This window comes from Thalassophryne amazonica, chromosome 12 (genome assembly GCF_902500255.1).
Source record: "Thalassophryne amazonica chromosome 12, fThaAma1.1, whole genome shotgun sequence".
NCBI classification, from domain to species: Eukaryota; Metazoa; Chordata; class Actinopteri; order Batrachoidiformes; family Batrachoididae; genus Thalassophryne; species Thalassophryne amazonica.
In genome coordinates this window covers 80,295,405-80,316,900 of record NC_047114.1, presented here as the reverse complement: position 1 = coordinate 80,316,900, position 21,496 = coordinate 80,295,405, and the positions used below count along the sequence as shown (strand labels likewise).

Here is a 21,496-nt window from a genome sequence, read left to right as displayed (position 1 = left end):
AACTCCATGCAGTAGTTTTGGCATCATCCTTAAAAGCCAATAAAGTGAAATTCTGAAGCAGAATTTGGATCCCGACCTGGATCCAGATCACCTCCAAAATTTAATGGAGTCTTCCATGACCTAATATCTATGTGTGGTGCAAATTTGGTGAGAATCTGTGGAGCAGTTTTGATGTAATCCGTCAAAGCCTGTATAAAGTGACATCTTGATCCAGAATCTGGATACAGATCACCTCCAAAATTTAATGGAGTCTTCCTTGGCCTAATATCTATCTGTCGTGAAAATTTCATCAAATACCGTGCAGTAGTTTTGGCATAATCCTTAAAAGCCTATAAAGTGAAATCCTGAAGCAGAATTTTGATCCCGATTTGGACCCGGATCACCTCCAAAATTTATTGAAGTCTTCCTTGACCTAATATCTGTGGTGAAACGTTTGTCAAACTCCATGCAGTAGTTTTGGTGTAATTCTTAAAAGCCTATAAAGTGAAATCCTGGACCAGAATCTGGAACCAGATCACCTCCAAAATTTAATGGAGTCTTCCTTGGCCTAATATCTATCTCTCATGAAAATTTCATCAAACTCCGTGCAGTAGTTTTGGCATAATCCTTAAAAGCCAGTAAAGTTAAATTCTGAGGCAGAATTCGGATCCCAACCTGGATCCAGATCACCTCCAAAATTTAATGGAGTCTTCCTTGACATAATATCTATCTGTGGTGAAACTTTCATCAAACTCCGTGCAGTAGTTTTGGCATGATCCTTAAAAGCCTATAAAGTGAAATCTTGAACCAGAATCCGGATCCCGATCTGGATCCGGATCACCTCCAAAATTTAATGGAGTCTTCCTTGACATATTTATCTATCTGTGGTGAAACTTTCATCAAACTCCATGCAGTAGTTTTGGCATGATCCTTAAAAGCCTATAAAGTGAAATCTTGAACCAGAATCCGGATCCCGATCTGGATCCGGATCACCTCCAAAATTTAATGGAGTCTTCCTTGACATATTTATCTATCTGTGGTGAAACTTTCATCAAACTCCATGCAGTAGTTTTGGCATGATCTTTAAAAGCCTATAAAGTGAAATCTTGAACCAGAATCCGGATCCCGATCTGGATCCGGATCACCTCCAAAATTTAATGGAGTCTTCCTTGACATATTTATCTATCTGTGGTGAAACTTTCATCAAACTCCATGCAGTAGTTTTGGCATGATCTTTAAAAGCCTATAAAGTGAAATCTTAAACCAGAATCCGGATCCCGATCTGGATCCGGATCACCTCCAAAATTTAATGGAGTCTTCCTTGACATAATATCTATCTGTGGTGAAACTTTCATCAAACCCTGTGCAGTAGTTTTGATGTAATCCCACTAACAGTCAGACAGACAGACAAATAAGCGCTGATGATTTTATTATATCTTTGGCAGATGTAAAAACAACAACAACAAAAAACACTCCTTTCTCGAGAATACCAAACAAGTGGGTGGACAGTGCCGTTATCAGCCCACCTTTGGTGAAGACCCGAATAAGTGATAACAATGTGACGTTAAAAATATACTGCAAACCCAGAGTGGTTTTGTTTGATTACGTGTATAACTGCACATTCACATACAGTAACATGAAGTCGAACACGAATAATGACAAACAACAAATATAAATCAAACGGACAAAAAAGAGACCAAATTCTGTTGACTCTCCATCTCTAGAACGCATCCAGCTGATCTGCTGGAGTGTTATATAGCATTCATCCTCCTCGTGTGCTGCTTGTCCCTACTGGTAGTGCCACATGATTGAATCGACATTTAATTCCACCTTCCTTAAAACAACAGGGTCATTTGAATCCCCTTAATTGCTTTTTGAAAAGGATTTATATCTCTTGTCCCACGGCCTTTGTGTGACCTTGTGTTCAGACATCCTGGCATTCTGCCCTCAGAGTCTGCGTGCTGGTTAAATCACGACAGCGTGTACGCGTGTCAGTCTCAGCCAGCTATTTGAGGGACCGCGTTACATAACACCAACACAGCTGAAGGTGTTAATAAGTGGTGATGAGAATTTCATGTGCTCACATCTCTTGGTGAAATCAAGACATGCAAATGCTCGGGACACACCCCGATGGCACGCATCTGAAAGTATCAGATGAGATCAAATATGTAGATTTTTTTTTGCTTTGAAAAGGGAAAAGACACAATGGAAAACACATTGAAGTGGCTGAAAGGTTCCAGGTTTGGGAGAACAAAGTGCAAAAAGCTCTGTAGCAGTTCTTTTATTATACAGAGTGCACTGACATTCTGTGCAATTATTATGACGGAGTGGGACTTGTGAAGCCGATTTCCAGGCATCAAAGAGCATCTTGACTGGCACTGTGAGTGCTGAAGTGTAAATTAGCCTGATAATAAAAAAAAATACATGTTTTTGTTGAATTTATAAGGCAGGTATTGGTGTATAGTGCCATCTGGTGCTGATACAAAGTGAGACATTATATGCACCTTAAGAAGACTTTAGGTATACTTTTGACCTTGATTATTTGTTACTAAGATCTCTCAAAAATCACAGGAATTTATGAAATCAACATTTGATGGACCTATAAGTTTTGGGCTGAGAAAGATTTGATTAGATTTTGAATAACATGCAATTTCAGCACAGTGTTGATTTGATATGTTTAAACTTTTTCTCACTGGTTTCCCATGTTATTGGTAGTTTGGTGAAACAGCGCCCCCACCTGCACTTAAGGTCAGCTAAACAAAGGGCAGTAGAGTCTTACCACTCATTTTCTCAATGCCCTCTTTTTGACACACAAATTACACAGCTTTGTGAAAATGTGCATTAGTCAATCTCTGTGATTCCCAATGTGTGGGCTGTGGATGCCATAAAGGTAATTCAGGTGGACCTTGGGAAGTCATGAAAACTAAATAAAAGTGGCTTTGATTTTCTTTGATTTTGTTTTTGTTTGTTTGTTTTTTTAATGGACTGGTTGTCTGCTTGGGTGGTTGCCATCTAGGACCCAAGGCAGTGGTGTTGTGGATGGAGCAAAGTGCGGCACCAGCACATACTCTCAGACTTGACTTGATTTTCAATTTTGTAATGAAGTTTAAAATTATCCCAAAATATTTATATTTGATAAAGGTAGAAATCATTTTAAAAAGACAAGATTGTTGGGAGAGGGTCGTAACACGGACCCGCAACAGGGGGCGCAAATGAACGGACAATGGATAAGACAAAGAGTAACAATTTAATGTTGTGAATCGCACAACTAAATACAGATACAGATAATGCCAATTGTACACAAGGTGACGTGCGGGCAGGCTCGAAGATAGGAGACCTCTGGCGATCAGAGAGCCGGGACCCACACAGCTTCCACCACCAACGGCCTGAAGAACACCGGAGCCGCCAAGTCCTGAGTCCCCAGGTGGTCACCGTCTTCGGTTGCAGACCCTGGTACTGCTGGCAGAAGATGACAAAACAGTTATGGTGAGTGTGTATCCACACACCCAGTAATCCTTGGAACTAGTTCCTTCGGGAGGGAGAACCTCCACCTCCAGATATGTTATCACTCGTGCAGCTCCTGTTTGTCTTCTTTCTGGATGGAGTGAGAGACGAAGACCGTCGTCCTCTCACTATCCGCCAATCCAGTCTTCCACAGACTTCACAGGTACGCGGCTGCACACAGATCACAGTTTAGATACACTGAATAACTACAGCAGAGAAGAATTACCTTCGATGGTAGTTGATTTCTCGGCGAGGAGGTGGAGTAATGATCCGGCTTTTGTAGAGATGGTGGTGATTGGTGACAGCTGGTGTAAACGAGTGACAGCTGTCACTCTCTGTCTCGGCGCCCTCTCATGCTTGAAGCCCGCACTCCAAGCAGGGTGCCGACTGGTGGTGGTGGGCCAGCAGTACCTCCTCTTCAGCGGCCCACACAACAGGACCCCCCCCCTCAACGGGCGCCTCCTGGCGCCCGACCAGGCTTGTCCGGGTGTCGGCGGTAGAAATCGGCCAGGAGGGCCGGGTCCAGGATGAAGCTCCTCTTCACCCAGGAGCGTTCTTCGGGTCCGTACCCCTCCCAGTCCACCAGATATTGAAAACCCCGGCCCTTCCGACGGACGTCCAGGAGCCGACGAACAGTCCATGCCGGCTCCCCGTCGATGATACGGGCAGGAGGTGGTACGGGTCCAGGAGTGCAGAGTGGTGAGGCGTGGTATGGTTTTATCCTTGAGACATGAAACACTGGGTGAATCCGCAGTGAAGCTGGGAGTTTCAGCTTCACTGCGGCCGGACTGAGGATCTTGAGTATTGAGAATGGTCCGATGAACCGGTCTTTGAGCTTTTGTGATTCAACCTGCAGTGGGATGTCCTTGGTTGACAACCACACCTCCTGCCCAGGCTGGTATGCAGGGGCCGGGGAACGCCGGCGATCTGCATGGGCCTTAGCCCTCGTCCGGGCCTGCAACAGGGCAGAACGGGCGGTCCGCCACACCCGGCGGCACCTTCGCAGGTGGGCCTGGACCGAGGGGACCCCGACCTCTCCCTCCACAAGTGGAAACAATGGGGGCTGATACCCCAAACACGCCTCGAAAGGGGAGAGGCCGGTAGCAGATGAGACCTGGCTATTGTGGGCGTATTCGATCCAGGCCAGATGGTCACTCCAAGCCGCCGGATGCGCGGAGGTTACGCAGCGGAGAGCCTGTTCCAACTCCTGGTTCGCCTGCTCTGCCTGGCCGTTCGTCTGTGGGTGATACCCGGACGAGAGACTCACGGTGGCCCCCAGTTCCTTACAAAAACTCCTCCAGACATGCGAGGAGAACTGGGGACCACGATCCGAAACAATGTCCGATGGTATCCCATGCAGACGCACGACGTGGTGGACCAGGAGGTCTGCTGTCTCCTGGGCCGTCGGGAGCTTCGGGAGGGCCACGAAGTGGGCCGCCTTGGAGAACTGGTCCACTATCGTGAGGATGACGGTGTTACCCTGGGACGGCGGGAGGCCCGTGACAAAGTCCAGGCGGATGTGAGACCAGGGGCGATGAGGCACAGGCAGGGGCTGGAGGAGGCCCCTGATCTTGTGATGATCCGCCTTGCCCCTAGCACAGGTGGTGCAGGCCTGGACATAGTCCCGGACGTCGGCTTCCAGTGACGCCCACCAGAAGCGCTGCTGGACCACTGCCACGGTCCTACGCACTCCGGGATGACAGGAGAGCTTGGATCCGTGGCAGAAGTCCAAGACGGCAGCCCTGGCTTCTGGTGGGACGTAAAGTCTGTTCTTAGGACCGTTCCCCGGGTCCGGGTTCTTGGTCAGGGCCTCCCGGACGGTCTTCTCCACGTCCCATGTGAGGGTGGCCACGACAGTGGACTCGGGAACAATGGTCTCGATGGGGTCTGACAACTCGGCCTTGGCTTCCTCTTCGTGCACCCGGGACAGTGCGTCAGATCGTTGGTTTCTAGTCCCGGGACGGTAGGTGATCCGGAAGTCAAAGCGTCCAAAGAACAGGGACCAGCGGGCTTGCCTGGGGTTCAGCCGCTTGGCGGTCCGGATGTACTCCAGGTTCCGATGGTCCGTGAAAACCGTGAAAGGCACCGTAGCTCCCTCCAACAGGTGTCTCCACTCTTCAAGAGCCTCCTTAACCGCGAGGAGTTCCCGATTGCCCACGTCATAGTTGTGTTCTGCGGGGGTCAACCTGCGGGAAAAGTAGGCACATGGATGGAGAACCTTGTTTGACTCCCCGCTCTGGGACAGAACGGCTCCTATCCCTGAGTCAGAGGCGTCCACCTCCACTATGAACTGGCGAGTAGGATCAGGCTGCACCAGAACTGGTGCAGACGAAAACCGGCGTTTCAACTCCCTAAACGCGGCTTCGCACCGATCCGACCAGGTGAAGGGGACTTTAGTGGAGGTCAGGGCAGTCAGGGGGCTAACAACCTGACTGTAACCTTTAATGAACCTCCGATAGAAATTTGCAAAGCCGAGGAACTGTTGCAGCTTCCTATGGCTTGTTGGTTGGGGCCAATCTCTCACCGCCGCAACCTTGGCCGGATCCGGGGCGACGGAGTTGGAGGAGATGATGAACCCCAGGAAGGACAAAGAAGTGCGGTGGAACTCACACTTCTCGCCCTTCACAAACAACCGGTTTTCTAGTAACTGCTGCAGGACCTGACGTACATGCTGGACATGAGACTCAGGGTCCGGAGAAAAGATGAGTATATCATCCAGATATACGAAGACAAACCGGTGCAGGAAGTCCCGCAAGACGTCATTAACCAATGCTTGGAATGTTGCGGGGGCATTAGTGAGGCCGAACGGCATGACCAGGTACTCAAAATGACCTAACGGGGTGTTAAATGCCGTCTTCCATTCGTCTCCCTTCCGGATCCAAACCAGGTGGTACGCATTCCTAAGATCAAGTTTGGTGAACATTTTGGCTCCATGCAGGGGCGTGAACACCGAATCTAACAGGGGCAACGGGTATCGATTGCGAACCGTAATCTCGTTCAGCCCTCTGTAGTCAATGCATGGACGGAGTCCGCCGTCTTTTTTACCCACAAAAAAGAAACCCGCACCCATCGGGGAGGTGGAGTTCCGAATCAACCCGGCGGCTAAGGAGTCCCGGATGTAGGTCTCCATCGATTCGCGTTCCGGACGTGAGAGGTTGTACAATCTACTGGACGGGTACTCAGCGCCCGGAATCAAATTGATGGCACAATCGTACGGTCGGTGCGGGGGAAGAGTGAGTGCCAGATCTTTGCTGAAGATGTCAGCAAGATCGTGGTACACCTCGGGCACCGCCGTCAGATTGGGGGGGACTTTGACCTCCTCTTTAGCTGTAATTCCGGGTGGAACCGAGGATCCAAGACACTCCCGGTGGCAGGTTTCGCTCCACTGCGTCACCACCCCAGACGGCCAATCTATCCGGGGATTGTGCTTCACCATCCATGGAAATCCCAGAATCACTCGGGAGGTAGAAGGTGTTACATAAAACACAATCTCCTCCCTGTGATTCCCAGACACAACCAAGGTTACTGGCTGTGTCTGATGTGTAATTAACGGGAGTAGAGTGCCATCTAGTGCTCGTACCTTCAATGGTGAAGGCAGGGCCACCAGAGGAAGCCCTACTTCCCTGGCCCATCTGCTGTCCAGCAGATTCCCTTCTGACCCCGTGTCTACCAGTGCTGGGGCGTGAAGGGTTAAATCCCCACTCAGGATTGTTACTGGGATTCGTGCTGATTTATGGGTTTTCCCTGTGTAAATATTATGGCCCACCCTTAACCCAGTTCCTAAGGATGGGCGTTGGAGTTTGATCGTTTGGGGCAGTCTTTTAACATGTGCTCACAAGAGCCACAGAAAAAACACTCCCCGCGGGCCAGCCTCCTTTGTCTGATATTTGACTTTAATTTGGCCCTGCTCGTGTCCATAGCTTCGTCAGCAGGGGGAGCTGTTGCCACACGGAGCCCTCTGGCAGTGGAACGTGAGGAAGACGACACCCTTTCGGACCCGGAGGAGAGAGGGACGGCTTGTGCCTGACCACGCCCCCCGGCCTGCTCCCGATGGTGTTCATTCAACCGGTTGTCTAAACGAATAACCAAACTGACAAGCCCATCGAAGTCTTGCGGTTCGTCCTTAGCCAGTAAATGCTCCTTCAGTACTGGAGACAGTCCGCTTATGAAGGCGGCGCGGAGCGCAACATTATTCCAGCCGGACCTCGCAGCCGTGATGCGGAAGTCGACTGCATAATCAGCTGCGCTTCGGCGCCCCTGTCTCATTGACAGCAGCACGCTCGAGGCGGTCTCGCCTCTGTTGGGATGATCAAACACCTGTTTGAATTCCCGTACAAACCCAGCGTATGACGTCAGGAGCCACGAATTCTGTTCCCAAAGCGCCGTAGCCCAAGCGCGTGCCTCACCTCGAAGGAAATTAATCACATAAGCCACCCGGCTGGCATCTGATGCGTACATAACTGGACGCTGTGAAAAACGAGCGAACACTGCATTAAGAAGTCTGCGCATGTTTCGACACAACCTCCGTACGGTTCTGGAGGGCTTATGTAAGCTTCAGGGGACAGTGGGGGGGTTTGTTGAATGGCCAGTGGAACGTCTGTCTGTGGCCCAGAGCCAGCAGGAGGAGTCACTGCAGCAGCGCTCGAGTCGCGCGCTTCCACTCTGGCGGTGAGAGCCTCCACCCTCTGATTGAGGACTGCAGTCTGCTCGGTTACCAGATTTAACTGAGCGGTGAAAGCAGTGAGGATTTGCTGCAGATCACTTACCACGCCTCCTGCTGACGCCTGCGCTCCTTGTTCTCCCATTGGCTGTTCAAGCTGTGGTTGACGCCCCTCGGGATCCATGATGAATGGCCGAGAAATCCTGTTGGGAGAGGGTCGTAACACGGACCCGCAACAGGGGGTGCAAATGAACGGACAATGGATAAGACAAAGAGTAACAATTTAATGTTGTGAATCGCACAACTAAATACAGATAATGCCAATTGTACACAAGGTGACGTGCGGGCAGGCTCGAAGATAGGAGACCTCTGGCGATCGGAGAGCCGGAACCCACACAGCTTCCACCACCAACGGCCTGAAGAACACCGGAGCCGCCAAGTCCTGAGTCCCCAGGTGGTCACCGTCTTCGGTTGCAGACCCTGGTACTGCTGGCAGAAGATGACAAAACAGTTATGGTGAGTGTGTATCCATACACCCAGTAATCCTTGGAACTAGTTCCTTCGGGAGGGAGAACCTCCACCCCCAGATACGTTATCACTCGTGCAGCTCCTGTTTGTCTTCTTTCTGGATGGAGTGAGAGACGAAGACCGTCGTCCTCTCACTATCCGCCAATCCAGTTTTCCACAGACTTCACAGGTACGCGGCTGCACACAGATCACAGTTTAGATACACTGAATAACTACAGCAGAGAAGAATTACCTTCGACGGTAGTTGATTTCTCGGCGAGGAGGTGGAGTAATGATCCAGCTTTTGTAGAGATGGTGGTGATTGGTGACAGCTGGTGTAAACGAGTGACAGCTGTCACTCTCTGTCTCGGCGCCCTCTCATGCTTGAAGCCCGCACTCCAAGCAGGGCGCCGACTGGTGGTGGTGGGCCAGCAGTACCTCCTCTTCAGCGGCCCACACAACAAAGATATTTAAATGACATGTTATTTTCCTTTAGCTAACCTAGATTAAACTTTTCAACTAGTAGTGTGCAGTGCTCTTAAATTTGGGAATGGCTGGTCTATAACCGTAATTACACTACAACTTGGCGAAGCAGTGAAAACATGTTAACCAGAGGAATAAATTGGACCCAAAATGCAGAGAACCACACACTGACGAGGTGAAATAAGTGATTTTATTTGCCAAAAGAGAAGAGTCAGAGTCCAAAAGATAGTGTTCTGTCCAAATGGTCAAAAGTGTATCAGGCATGGGTGGTAACAGGTGGCTAGACTGGGCATAACCGGTACACAAGGTTAGTCAACAAACTAGCGAGAAGTGGATGAATGAGCCGGTCTTTTAAATTGCGCTGGAGTACGTCCAGCCTAAGACTCATGAGACAAACAGAACTGTGGTGAAAAGGAGAATAACAGCAAAAAGCAGGGTATTATTTTCATGTGTGTGTGTGTGTGTGTGTGTGTGTGGACATATATCTAGAGGTAATTAGTTTTTGGATTAGTTTGGTCAAGGATCAAGGTCAAGGGAAATATATTCTGAAATCATATTTTGGTGTGTATCTCAGCAATCCCACTCATGCTTCCTGTCTGTGTCTTTGGACAAAACACTTCATCTACACTGGCTGTCTCAGTCCACCCAGCTGTAACTGGGGATTGGCCTTGGCTGAGGAAGTAACCCGCATCAAACTGGCATCTCATCCAGGGGAAGTCTTCTGCTTGGTGCTTGCAGAAGAGATATAAGCACTTCCACCAACGGGCATCGGGGGCTATATTGGACTTCAACAACCAATAAGCCTAGATGGTTGATGCACAGCATATACTGATAAGCAAAATATGTGTGATTGAATAGTATGAACAGTGTTGCCACAGTTACTTTGAAAAAGTAATCCAATTACTGATTACTGATTACTCCTTGAAAAAGTAACTTAGTTACTTTACTGATTACTCAATTGTAAAAGTAACTAAGTTAGATTACTAGTTACTTTTTTAGTTACTTTTCCCAGCTGTCGACAACAACCCTCTGCCACCTCAACATGACAATGATACCTGTTTTGCCAAAATTCACTTTATAGTCACCCTTTCTTGACTTCAATGAAAATAAATACTTGTTTTATAAAAAGTAAAATAAAGACCTCTTTCTTGACCTCATATTTAACTGTTGACAGCACTGTAACAGTAAAACTTGCAATTTCGAACCTGCATTTTTTTATAAATGTAACTATTAAATTCTAGCATTTTTCTAACATTTAAATTCTCTCTAAACATTTTACTTGTCGAAATTATTATTATTTTAAGCAATATTAGTAGTTGTAGTAAAAAACGGCTTCAAAACTGGACCTTTAATCTAGGGGTGTTGTGGGGGGGCACATCCTTGCCCCACGCCCCCATTCCATCTTGATTCGCCCCTGCTTTGGCGTTTGAGCACAAAGAATGGATTACATTTATTTATGCAGAAAACATGACCAGATTTACAGGTAAGAAAGTTTTATTGTGTTTTCACATCATGTGGTCCTCAGAAAGAGAGTTTAGGTGCATTTGAGTGGAAAATAGTGTTAGTTGTTGACACGTCGCCGAGGATCAGCTGTTTTTAATGACCAGATACAGAGCGGCTCAGCTCAGAATTCTGAATAAAGGAGGAAAAAAAGTATAAAAATGTCTTTGTAAAGCTCAGTGCAGGTGTGCTGATCACCGCGCTTTAAGAGGTGAGGACGAGTCGAGCAGCTGCAAAAAAACGCGGATGAAAAGCTCACAGCTCACTGAAAGTGGGCAGTTCAGTCGAACCCCGACCACCTGCCCACAGACCAAGTTTAATGCTGCTATCGACCCACAATGAAAAAATAATAGTAACGCACAGTGACATGAAGAAGTAACTTTAATCTGATTACTGATTTGGAAAGATTAACGCGTTAGATTACTCGTTACTAAAAAAAGTGGTCAGATTAGAGTAACGCGTTACTAAGTAACGCGTTACTAAGTAACGCGTTACCGGCATCACTGAGTATGAATAACTTCATAATGAAGTCACATAGAAATCATATGATGAGGCCAAAAATACCCTGGCAAAAATTACGGAATCACCAGCCTCAGAGGACGTTCATTCAGTTGTTTAATTTTGTAGAAAAAAAGCAGATCACAGACATGACACAAAACTAAAGTCATTTCAAATGGCAACTTTCTGGCTTTAAGAAACACTATAAGAAATCAAGAAAAATAATTGTGGCAGTCAGTAACGGTAAGCAGAGGGAAAAAATATGGAATCACTCAATTCTGTGGAAAAAATTATGGAATCACCCTGTAAATTTTCATCCCCAAAACTAACACCTGCATCAAATCAGATCTGCTCGTTAGTCTGCATCTAAAAAGGAGTGATCACACCTTGGAGAGCTGTTGCACCAAGTGGACTGACATGAATCATGGCTCCAACACGAGAGATGTCAATTGAAACAAAGGGGAGGATTATCAAACTCTTAAAAGAGGGTAAATCATCACGCAATGTTGCAAAAGATGTTGGTTGTTCACAGTCAGCTGTGTCTAAACTCTGGACCAAATACAAACAACATGGGAAGGTTGTTAAAGGCAAACATACTGGTAGACCAAGGAAGACATCAAAGCGTCAAGACAGAAAACTTAAAGCAATATGTCTCAAAAATCGAAAATGCACAACAAAACAAATGAGGAACGAATGGGAGGAAACTGGAGTCAACGTCTGTGACCGAACTGTAAGAAACTGCCTAAAGGAAATGGGATTTACATACAGAAAAGCTAAACAAAAGCCATCATTAACACCTAAACAGAAAAAAATAAGGTTACAATGGGCTAAGGAAAAGCAATCGTGGACTGTGGATGACTGGATGAAAGTCATATTCAGTGATGAATCTCGAATCTGCATTGGGCAAGGTGATGATGCTGGAACTTTTATTTGGTGCCGTTCCAATGAGATTTATAAAGATGACTGCCTGAAGAGAACATGTAAATTTCCACAGTCATTGATGATATGGGGCTGCATGTCAGGTAAAGGCACTGGGGAGATGGCTGTCATTACATCATCAATAAATGCACAAGTTTACGTTGATATTTTGGACACTTTTCTTATCCCATCAATTGAAAGGATGTTTGGGGATGATGAAATAAATTTTCAAGATGATAATGCATCTTGCCATAGAGCAAAAACTGAAAACATTCCTTGCAAAAAGACACATCTTTGGTGGAAGTTGAAGAAAATGGTCCATGACAAGGCTCCAACCTGCAAAGCTGATCTGGCAACAGCAATCAGAGAAAGTTGGAGCCAGATTGATGAAGAGTACTGTTTGTCACTCATTAAGTTCATGCCTCAGAGACTGCAAGCTGTTATAAAAGCCAGAGGTGGTGCAACAAAATACTAGTGATGTGTTGGAGCGTTCTTTTGTTTTTCATGATTCCATAATTTATTCCTCAGAATTGAGTGAGTCCATATTTTTTTTCCCTCTGCTTGGTCTAAAAAAGTAACCGTTACTGACTGCCACAATTTTTTTTCCTGATTTCTTATAGTGTTTCTTAAAGCCAGAAAGTTGCAATTTGAAATGACTTTAGTTTTGTGTCATGTCTGTGATCTGCTTTTTTTTTTCTACAAAATTAAACAACTGAATGAACATCCTCTGAGGCCGGTGATTCCATAATTTTTGCCAGGGGTTGTATACATTGCACCTTTTTCTGTGTTATGAGCTTTGATTCAAGGTTTTTGTGTATTGTCATAGTGTACTTTTTATAAATAGAATTTATTCTTTTGTTACTGGAGTTTATTTTGTTTCCTGCTTTGATTCCTGTGGCAGTCCTATATAAATAGTGATTTTAATTAATATTATTAAGGACAACCTTGTGATTTATGTATTTTTTATTTATGTTTGATATATAAGTTGCAGGGCCTCCAAAACTTGTAAAAACAAACAAACAAACAAAAAATGATAGATGGTAAGAGTGACACAAGGTTGCGAGCGTATTAAAAATTATATTAAGCAAAGGCAATCGTTAACATACCCAGAATTATTCTACATTTGTGTGATAAAACCACGTCTATGGAAAACATAGTGGTGTAGTTCCACTGAGCTTCCTTCGGGTGGCAGTGTTGCTCTCTCCAGCGTTGGTTGCAGGCCTATAGATCGAAGGTCTTTGTCAGTGAAAGATGTTAAATTGCAATTTGTTCAGTTTTAAAGGTCCAACAATAATATTTTAAAATAATCTATCATAGAATTCTTCAACGGCTTTTTTTTTCTTTGAAGAAGAAGAAGCGCTGCTGACTGTTTCAGCACCACAGACAGCGACCACAGGGTATTAAAAAAGCCGTGCTGATAAAACGTGATTTTTAATTTTTGTTTGACCTGCGACTTATTTTAAACCTTCGTAAACGCTGACAGATCTCCTGAGGTGGATTTCTCTCCAACTCTTTAACGTTGCCTGTCAAACATTCTGCTGATCTCTCGCGCGCACGGCGCCACCAAACCTGTGCCAACCAAGTGGGCTTTCCACTCTTCTGTGGGCTACTACGAGTCGGAGAGGAGACGCATGCGTACTGACTTGAAGTAGCCGGTCGGTGGGAAAAAGCCGTGTGTGCCATCGGATGTAATCAAGGCAAAGAATTATCTTTGTGGCTGTGCATACATGGTGAAATTGTAAGTACTGGACACGGAGAGATTTGTCATTTTCGCGAGTGGGATGTGTGAGGCGGGTTTGGACCGAATAGCACTGTGTTGCTGCTGTGCGTGCGGTTTTTTTTTTTTTTTTTGAGCAGATCCCAGCCACGCACGGTCTTTTCGGTGGTTGTCCAGGACGATGAAGCTCCGTGCGTGCTTCTTCGCGGCGGTGCCACTTTCTCATTGATGCGATTGCGACTCGCTGTTGCGTTTGGTGTCTTTGCAGGTGATCAAGCCATCAGCACCCATGTCATTCACATCCTGCGCTCGTGGCAATTTATTTTGTCTTATCCTCATTTATCCCTTGAATGGATGTGACCCCCCTTGTCATTTTAACGGTCTGTAGCGCGCTGCGTGAGCTTTGAAGTCCCTGACACCCAGCGCGTAAAAATATGCCATTTGGCAAAGATGCGCAAAATGTGCGTCTGCAGGAAATCTCAGCGCGGATCCATTTTAGAAATGACAAAATGGTATTGTGTTCATTGCAAAGGCAGACATGCAGTGATAGAACGATGCTGCGGTTATAGATTTGCAAACTGCGCCTTCATCTCCCCTCCCTCTCATCTACCAAGTCTTCTGACATTTTATTTTATTTTTTAACAATCGTTTCTCGTGTCAGGTGACGAGTCCGTGCTTTGGAACGGACAGCTTTGTTACATAAAATGATCTGACAGGATTTGGCAGCGTCTGACCTGGTGATGACACATTTGTATATATAAAAAAGAAAAGCCAAGAAGTCCCTCTGTGAGCATGATCGTTACTACTGAATATGCCCAAACTATATATTTTAACATCAGCGTGAGACAGGAAGCCATAATGCATGGCAATTGTAAATTAGTTTTAAATTATTTAGAATTTATGCATTGTTATTACAGACATAGGCGATCATAGGGCTTAATAGGGCTGTAGCCCCCACCTCCATGAATTTCAGTTGACATTTGCCATCAAAAATCTTGTTTCATCCATCTTTTTTCACATTGTCACACATCTTGTCCTCTGTTCCCATGGCATCCGGCGATGTTCCCTCGCACACTGGTTCAAATAACCTCAGAGATGAATTTGCTTTAGTGGCCCAAGCGGTGGTGGCCATAGTGCACTTGGTTTCAGTGTGGAAGGTTCCCTGTTCAAAGCCCACTCCTGCTATATTTCTCCGTGTAATGCGGCGTTGCGATGGAATGAGAGCAGCCAAAGTGACTTACTTTTAGTATTTTAATTTGCTTTGGGATGCAAATATGATTTAGAAAATGGTCCATTTGCTGGTCCATTTGCCTTGTCAAACTATCCTCATTAGTCTAAGAGTATATGCTCAAAAATGGGCCAAATAATGGAAATTTTGGGGAACAAGCTGAAATTTTCAGGATAGGCCTAGAAAAATGTGTAGAGTCAATTTCAATTTATTTTCAATTTATTTCGTTTATATAGCACCAAATCACAACAAAGCTGCCTCAAGGAGCATCACACAAGTAAGGTCTAACCTTACCAACCCCTAGAGCAAGCACACAGATGACAGTGGTCAGGAAAAACTCCCTCTGATGATATTGAGGAAGAAACCTTAAGCAGGCCAGACTCAAAGGGGTGACCCATTCCTTAGGCCGTTCTACCAAAAAAGGTTTACAATACAGAACACAACAGCAATTGAGGAAAGTCCATGCAGGCATCCAGTCCACCATCAGGGGGTTGGAGAGCGGGTTCATCGAGCCACTCACTGGACTAAAAATGTCCAAAAATTGCTCTTGTGGCTTTTTTCAAAATCCAAGATGGTGTCCAAAATGGCTGCTTTTTTTCTTATGCATATCCTTGTTTGTGGAAAGGGTACAAACCTGATTTAAGTGTCTGAATATATACTTTAGGGCATGGGCAATACTTTACCATGATTATAGGTGCAATCATGGATGCGTGAGTAAAACTTGTGAAATGTGTCATAGAACTTTCCATGTTTCTGGCACAAGTTTATTGGATTCAAATATGGAAATCATTTAATTAGTTTCTGGCATATTCATAAGTTGAAGCCTCTATATAAGAGTTCCTCGTGCCTTTAAACATACATTTAGACACGTATGTTGGGATTTTAACCTTTTCAGAAGTAAATATATGTAAAGATAAGTAAAATGGTAACCATTTTGAATGCCATCTTGGATTTTGAAAAAGGCACAACTTTCAGTAACTAATTCCACACTTTTTTCTGGACATATCTTGAATATTTCAGCTTGTTCTGCAGAATTTTCATTGTTTTATACTAAAAACCACATCTGTACACAAGAAAAGCGAAAATATAAAAGTAGATGACAGACAGTCTAACAGTCAGGCTGTGTTGTTTTTCTGATTTTCTGAATGTACATCTTGCACTTAAGTACTGTTAAAAGTCTGATTATCAGCATTGTTCAGTCCCTGTGAAATTGTTGGAAAGACAAGGTTAATTTATTTGATTTTGCATTAAATTGAACACATTTGGATTTGAGATTAAAAAAAGATGTGTATAGATGCGGAAAGTCTTGAATTTCAGCTTTTACTTCTCAGTTTTACATCCAGATATGTTAAACAGCCTACATCATATCTTTTTTTTTTTTTTATCAGACCACCATTTTTTGGCATCATGTCCATTTCTTTCTTTCTTTATTTATTTATTTGGATTCCAAATAACTCTTTATGTATACTCTTGGTTTTTAGCCTTGGGTTTTGTGAATTCTGCAGGCTTTGTGAGAAAAGATACACCAATGTGATAACCAGGATAAAAGCAAATCTTTCTGAAACTGAGAAAAAAAAAGTTGGGGGGGGGGGGGGGGGGGGGTGTCAATTAGAGACATTGCTCAAACACTGGGCACAGCCAATACAACAGTCTGGAATGGCCTGAAAATGGAAGAAGCCACTGGTGCACTGAGAAAAAATCAAATGGGTTGGCCAATCAATCAATCAATCAATCAATCAATCAATCAATCAATCAATCAATCAATCAATCAATCAATCAATCAATCAATCAATCAGATGATAATTGACAGCAAGAATGGGTCTAGGTTCAGATGAAGAAGGTGGGGGAACAAATGCCGACATCTGAAGGCATGCCCTCACTAGGCAGACATACAGGGGCATATGTTGAGGTGGTTAATAAAAAAACATGAAGTAATTTAAAAAACATTTAATTGGTAAATTAAAAAATATCTATAGCTTTCCCCCTGCATTCTCAGGCAATCTGAGAAGATAAATCTGGACTCTCAAGTCATTGTTAATACACAGTTTTTATTTTAAACACTGGAAGTTTAAACGGGAGCGTGAGACCGTCTGTTGTTTTACAGATGCTGTACTGGTCCGTCATGGTGAAGAAAGAGCTGAGCCAGAAGGCAAGGAGCTCGATTTATCAGTTGACCTATGCTCCTATCCTCACCTATGTATTGTCCATGAACTTTGTGTAATGACTGAAAGAACAAGGTCGCGGATACAAGCAGTGGAAATGAGATTTTCTGTCGGGTATCTGCTCTTACACTCTGGGACAGGGAGAGGAGATCGAATATCCAGGAGGGACTCAGAGTAGAGTCACTGTTTCGTCACATCTAAAGGAGCCAGTTGAGGCAGTTCGGGCAACTGGTGAGGATGCCCCTTGGTCTTCTCCCAAGGGAGGTCTTACAGGCCCATCCAACTGAGGTATGACACCCTGGGGAAGACCAAGGACACACTGAAGGGATTATATGTGTTTCCTACCTATCTTGGGAACACCTCTGGATCCGCCATGAAGAGTTAGAGGACTTGGCTGAGGGTAAGGAAGTGTGGGATGAGCTGCTTGGCCTCCAGAAGACCTTTTACCATATTTTATCACATGTTTTGTCAGCATTTCAAGTGTGTGTTTGTGTGTGTATGTCGGGGGGCGGGGGGTGCACAACCCACCTCACCCCCCCCCCCCCCCCCCCCCCCTTAGAATCACCACTGAACAGATCGTGAAGGTCACCAACAGCCTTCACAGAGCAGGTGTGAAAGCATCACAATCCACTGTTTGAAGAAGACATTGTAGCAGGATTATAGAGGCCACGGCACAAGATGCAAACACTAATCGACAATAAGCATCTGAAAGACAGGGTCGAGTTTGCAAAAAAAAAAAAAAAAAAAACTACAGAGATGAGTCACAACAGCTGTGGAACAAAATATAACTGACTGATAGAAATTGATAGAGAGCCCAAAATGTGTATTTAAACACAGGCTTCCAATTTAGTGTCGCAGTTAAAAGAGGAATGCATCCAAATGGATCATCACACACCAAAACAATGATCTGAAACGCATCATCAAGTCCATAAAAAAACTTCACTGGGAGTAAAAAGTGAAAAGATCCAGACTGCCTAAGCATGCATTCATACAGTCATACAGTAAAGAAAAAAATAAATATTTACATTAAAGAAAGGTGGATAAAGTATATTGCAGTGTTTGCTGGTGGGTGCATAAATACTTATGTGAGCTGATTATGTAAAAAAAGAATATAAGTGAGTGTAAGGCCCAGTCTCAGTTCTCTTTTGTACCCCTTCCCCTTCCCCTTGACCCTACCCCTACCCCTATGCCTACCCCTTTAAAACAAGGGGTGAGGTGAAGGGGTATGCCTCTAGCCCTATGAATTAAGACACCCCTCCACCTTATGGGAAAAAAACTGCCCGTACTGCCGTCTTCTTTGTCAACATGGCAACCGAAGCGCAACTTGTTGCAGTAGCCTGTTTGCTCTTTTTATTTTCTCACCTTTCTGCATAAATGCAAAGAAATAGAAGAAGTCGCAGATTTCTTTGACACGTTGCAATCATGTTGGAGAATTTTGTGGTATTAATAATTAATTTAATTAATTAGCAATTTATAATAATAATTAATGGTATTAATAAATTAATTAATGTTAATGATACAAATAATAATGAATAATTAATCATTAGTAATTGTAATAATTCATATTGTTAATTGATTCATCATTAATTGATTGATTAGTAATTCATCAATTAGTAATTAAAATAAATAAACAGTTGAAATATATCAGTCTGTGTGGAATAAATGTATACATTATACGAGTTTCACTTTTTGAATGGAATTACTGAAATAAATCAACTTTTTCATGATATTCTAATTACACTCTAATTACACTTACAATTACAGTGTTGCACTGCATGAGGCAAATGGTGGTCACACCAGATTCTGACTGGTATCCCCCCCCCCAATAAAACAAAACTGCACCTTTCAGAGTGGCCTTTTATTGTGGGCAGTCTAAGGCACACCTGTGCACTAATCATGGTGTCTAATCAGCATCTTGATATGGCACACCTGTGAGGTGGGATGGATTATCTCAGCAAAGGAGAAGTGCTCACTATCACAGATTTAGACTGGTTTGTGAACAATATTTGAGGGAAATGGTGATATTTTGTATGTGAAAAAAGTTTTAGATCTTTGAGTTCATCTCATACAAAATGGGAGCAAAACCAAAAGTGTTGCGTTTATATTTTTGTTGAGTGTATATGATCAGCACCTGTATGTATGTTATGGGCTGCATCTAGTTCTTAACCTTATATTTATTTTTCAAATTCTCCCATTTTTTGCATCCAGCCATATTTCCTTTAGAAATTTCCTTGACAAATAATAGCAGGATGTCAGGTTATGTGTTACACATATGTGTGTATATATATTTCCAACTTACTCCCATTGGTGAAACTTCTCATTTTCTGTCCGAAAGCTTATTAGGAGACGAGTGTGTTCAGGGCTCCCTGTTTGTTTACTAAATACACACACGTTACAGACCTTGAAATCCAACAGTAGGGGTCACTATTATCCAAAGATTTATGAAAATACAATCTAACGTGCTTATCCTTTATCACGATTTTCTCTATTGTGAGATATAAAAGTGTCTTATCGTGGTGTTTATGTGTATATGCATTAAAACGCCTCAGCGCACAAGCGAAGTTACGATATTCTTCAGAACGACAATATATGCAACATGCATCCAGCAGCATACACGTTGCTGTTATAGGCAATCGCCTGTAACGTTTTTTGGCAAGTTATAACTTTCTAAACAGCGTAATTTGCAATGAAAGCTGCTTACATTACAACCCCTGGCAAAAATTATGGAATCACCGGCCTCAGAGGATGTTCATTCAGTTGTTTAATTTTGTAGAAAAAAAGCAGATCACAGACATGACACAAAACTAAAGTCATTTCAATTGGCAACTTTCTGGCTTTAAGAAACACTATAAGAAATCAGGAAAAATAATTGTGGCAGTCAGTAACGGTTACTTTTTTAGACCAAGCAGAGGGAAAAAAAATATGGACTCACTCAATTCTGAGGAATAAATTATGGAATCACCCTGTAAATTTTCATCCCCAAAACTAACACCTGCATCAAATCAGATCTGCTTGTTAGTCTGCATCTAAAAAGGAGTGATCACACCTTGGAGAGCTGTTATACCAAGTGGACTGACATGAATCATGGCTCCAACACGAGAGATGTCAATTGAAACAAAGGAGAGGATTATCAAACTCTTAAAAGAGGGTAAATCATCATGCAATGTTGCAAAGATGTTGGTTGTTCACACTCAGCTGTGTCTAAACTCTGGACCAAATACAAACAACATGGGAAGGTTGTTAAAGACAAACATACTGGTAGACCAAGGAAGACATCAAAGCGTCAAGACAGAAAACTTAAAGCAATATGTCTCAAAAATCGAAAATGCACAACAAAACAAATGAGGAACGAATGGGAGGAAACTGGAGTCAACGTCTGTGACCGAACTGTAAGAAACCGCCTAAAGGAAATGGGATTTACATAAAGAAAAGCTAAATGAAAGCCATCATTAACACCTAAACAGAAAAAAACAAGGTTACAATGGGCTAAGGAAAAGCAATCGTGGACTGTGGATGACTGGATGAAAGTCATATTCAGTGATGAATCTCGAATCTGCATTGGGCAAGGTGATGATGCTGGAACTTTTGTGTGGTGCCGTTCCAATGAGATTTATAAAGATGACTGCCTGAAGAGAACATGTAAATTCCACAGTCATTGATGATATGGGGCTGCATGTCAGGTAAAGGCACTGGGGAGATGGCTGTCATTACATCACCAATAAATGCACAAGTTTACGTTGATATTTTGGACACTTTTCTTATCCCATCAATTGAAAGGATGTTTGGGGATGATGAAATCATTTTTCAAGATTATAATGCATCTTGTCATAGAGCAAAAACTGAAACATTCCTCGCAAAAAGACACATAGGGTCAATGTCATGGCCTGCAAATAGTCCGGATCTTAATACAATTGAAAATCTTTGGTGGAAGTTGAAGAAAATGGTCCATGACAAGGCTCCAACCTGCAAAGCTGATCTGGCAACAGCAATCAGAGAAGATTGGAGCCAGATTGATGAAGAGTACTGTTTGTCACTCATTAAGTCCATGCCTCAGAGACTGCAAGCTGTTATAAAAGCCAGAGGTGGTGCAACAAAATACTAGTGATGTGTTGGAGCGTTCTTTTGTTTTTCATGATTCCATAATTTTTCCTCAGAATTGAGTGATTCCATATTTTTTCCCCTCTGCTTGGTCTAAAAAAAGTAACCGTTACTGACTGCTACAATTTTTTTCCTGATTTCTTATAGTGTTTCTTAAAGCCAGAAAGTTGCCATTTGAAATGACTTTAGTTTTGATTTATGTCTGTGATCTGCTTTTTTCTACAAAATTAAACAACTGAATG

The 21,496-nt window shown here is 43.7% G+C and overlaps 1 protein-coding gene across 2 annotated transcripts in view; it reads left to right on the top strand.

The window, feature by feature from the left end:
• The window catches only part of rgs20 (regulator of G protein signaling 20), a 69,132-nt gene that overhangs the window by 21,000 nt on the left and 26,636 nt on the right, over window positions 1-21,496 (top strand). The window contains exon 1 of one of the 2 annotated variants that reach the window (XM_034183095.1): window positions 13,632-13,787. The exons of the other annotated variant lie outside the window; for it this stretch is intronic. The gene's annotated coding sequence lies outside the window, so the exon portion shown is untranslated. Of the gene's footprint in view, window positions 1-13,631; window positions 13,788-21,496 lie in introns of those variants that run through there. 2 annotated transcript variants of the gene reach the window in all.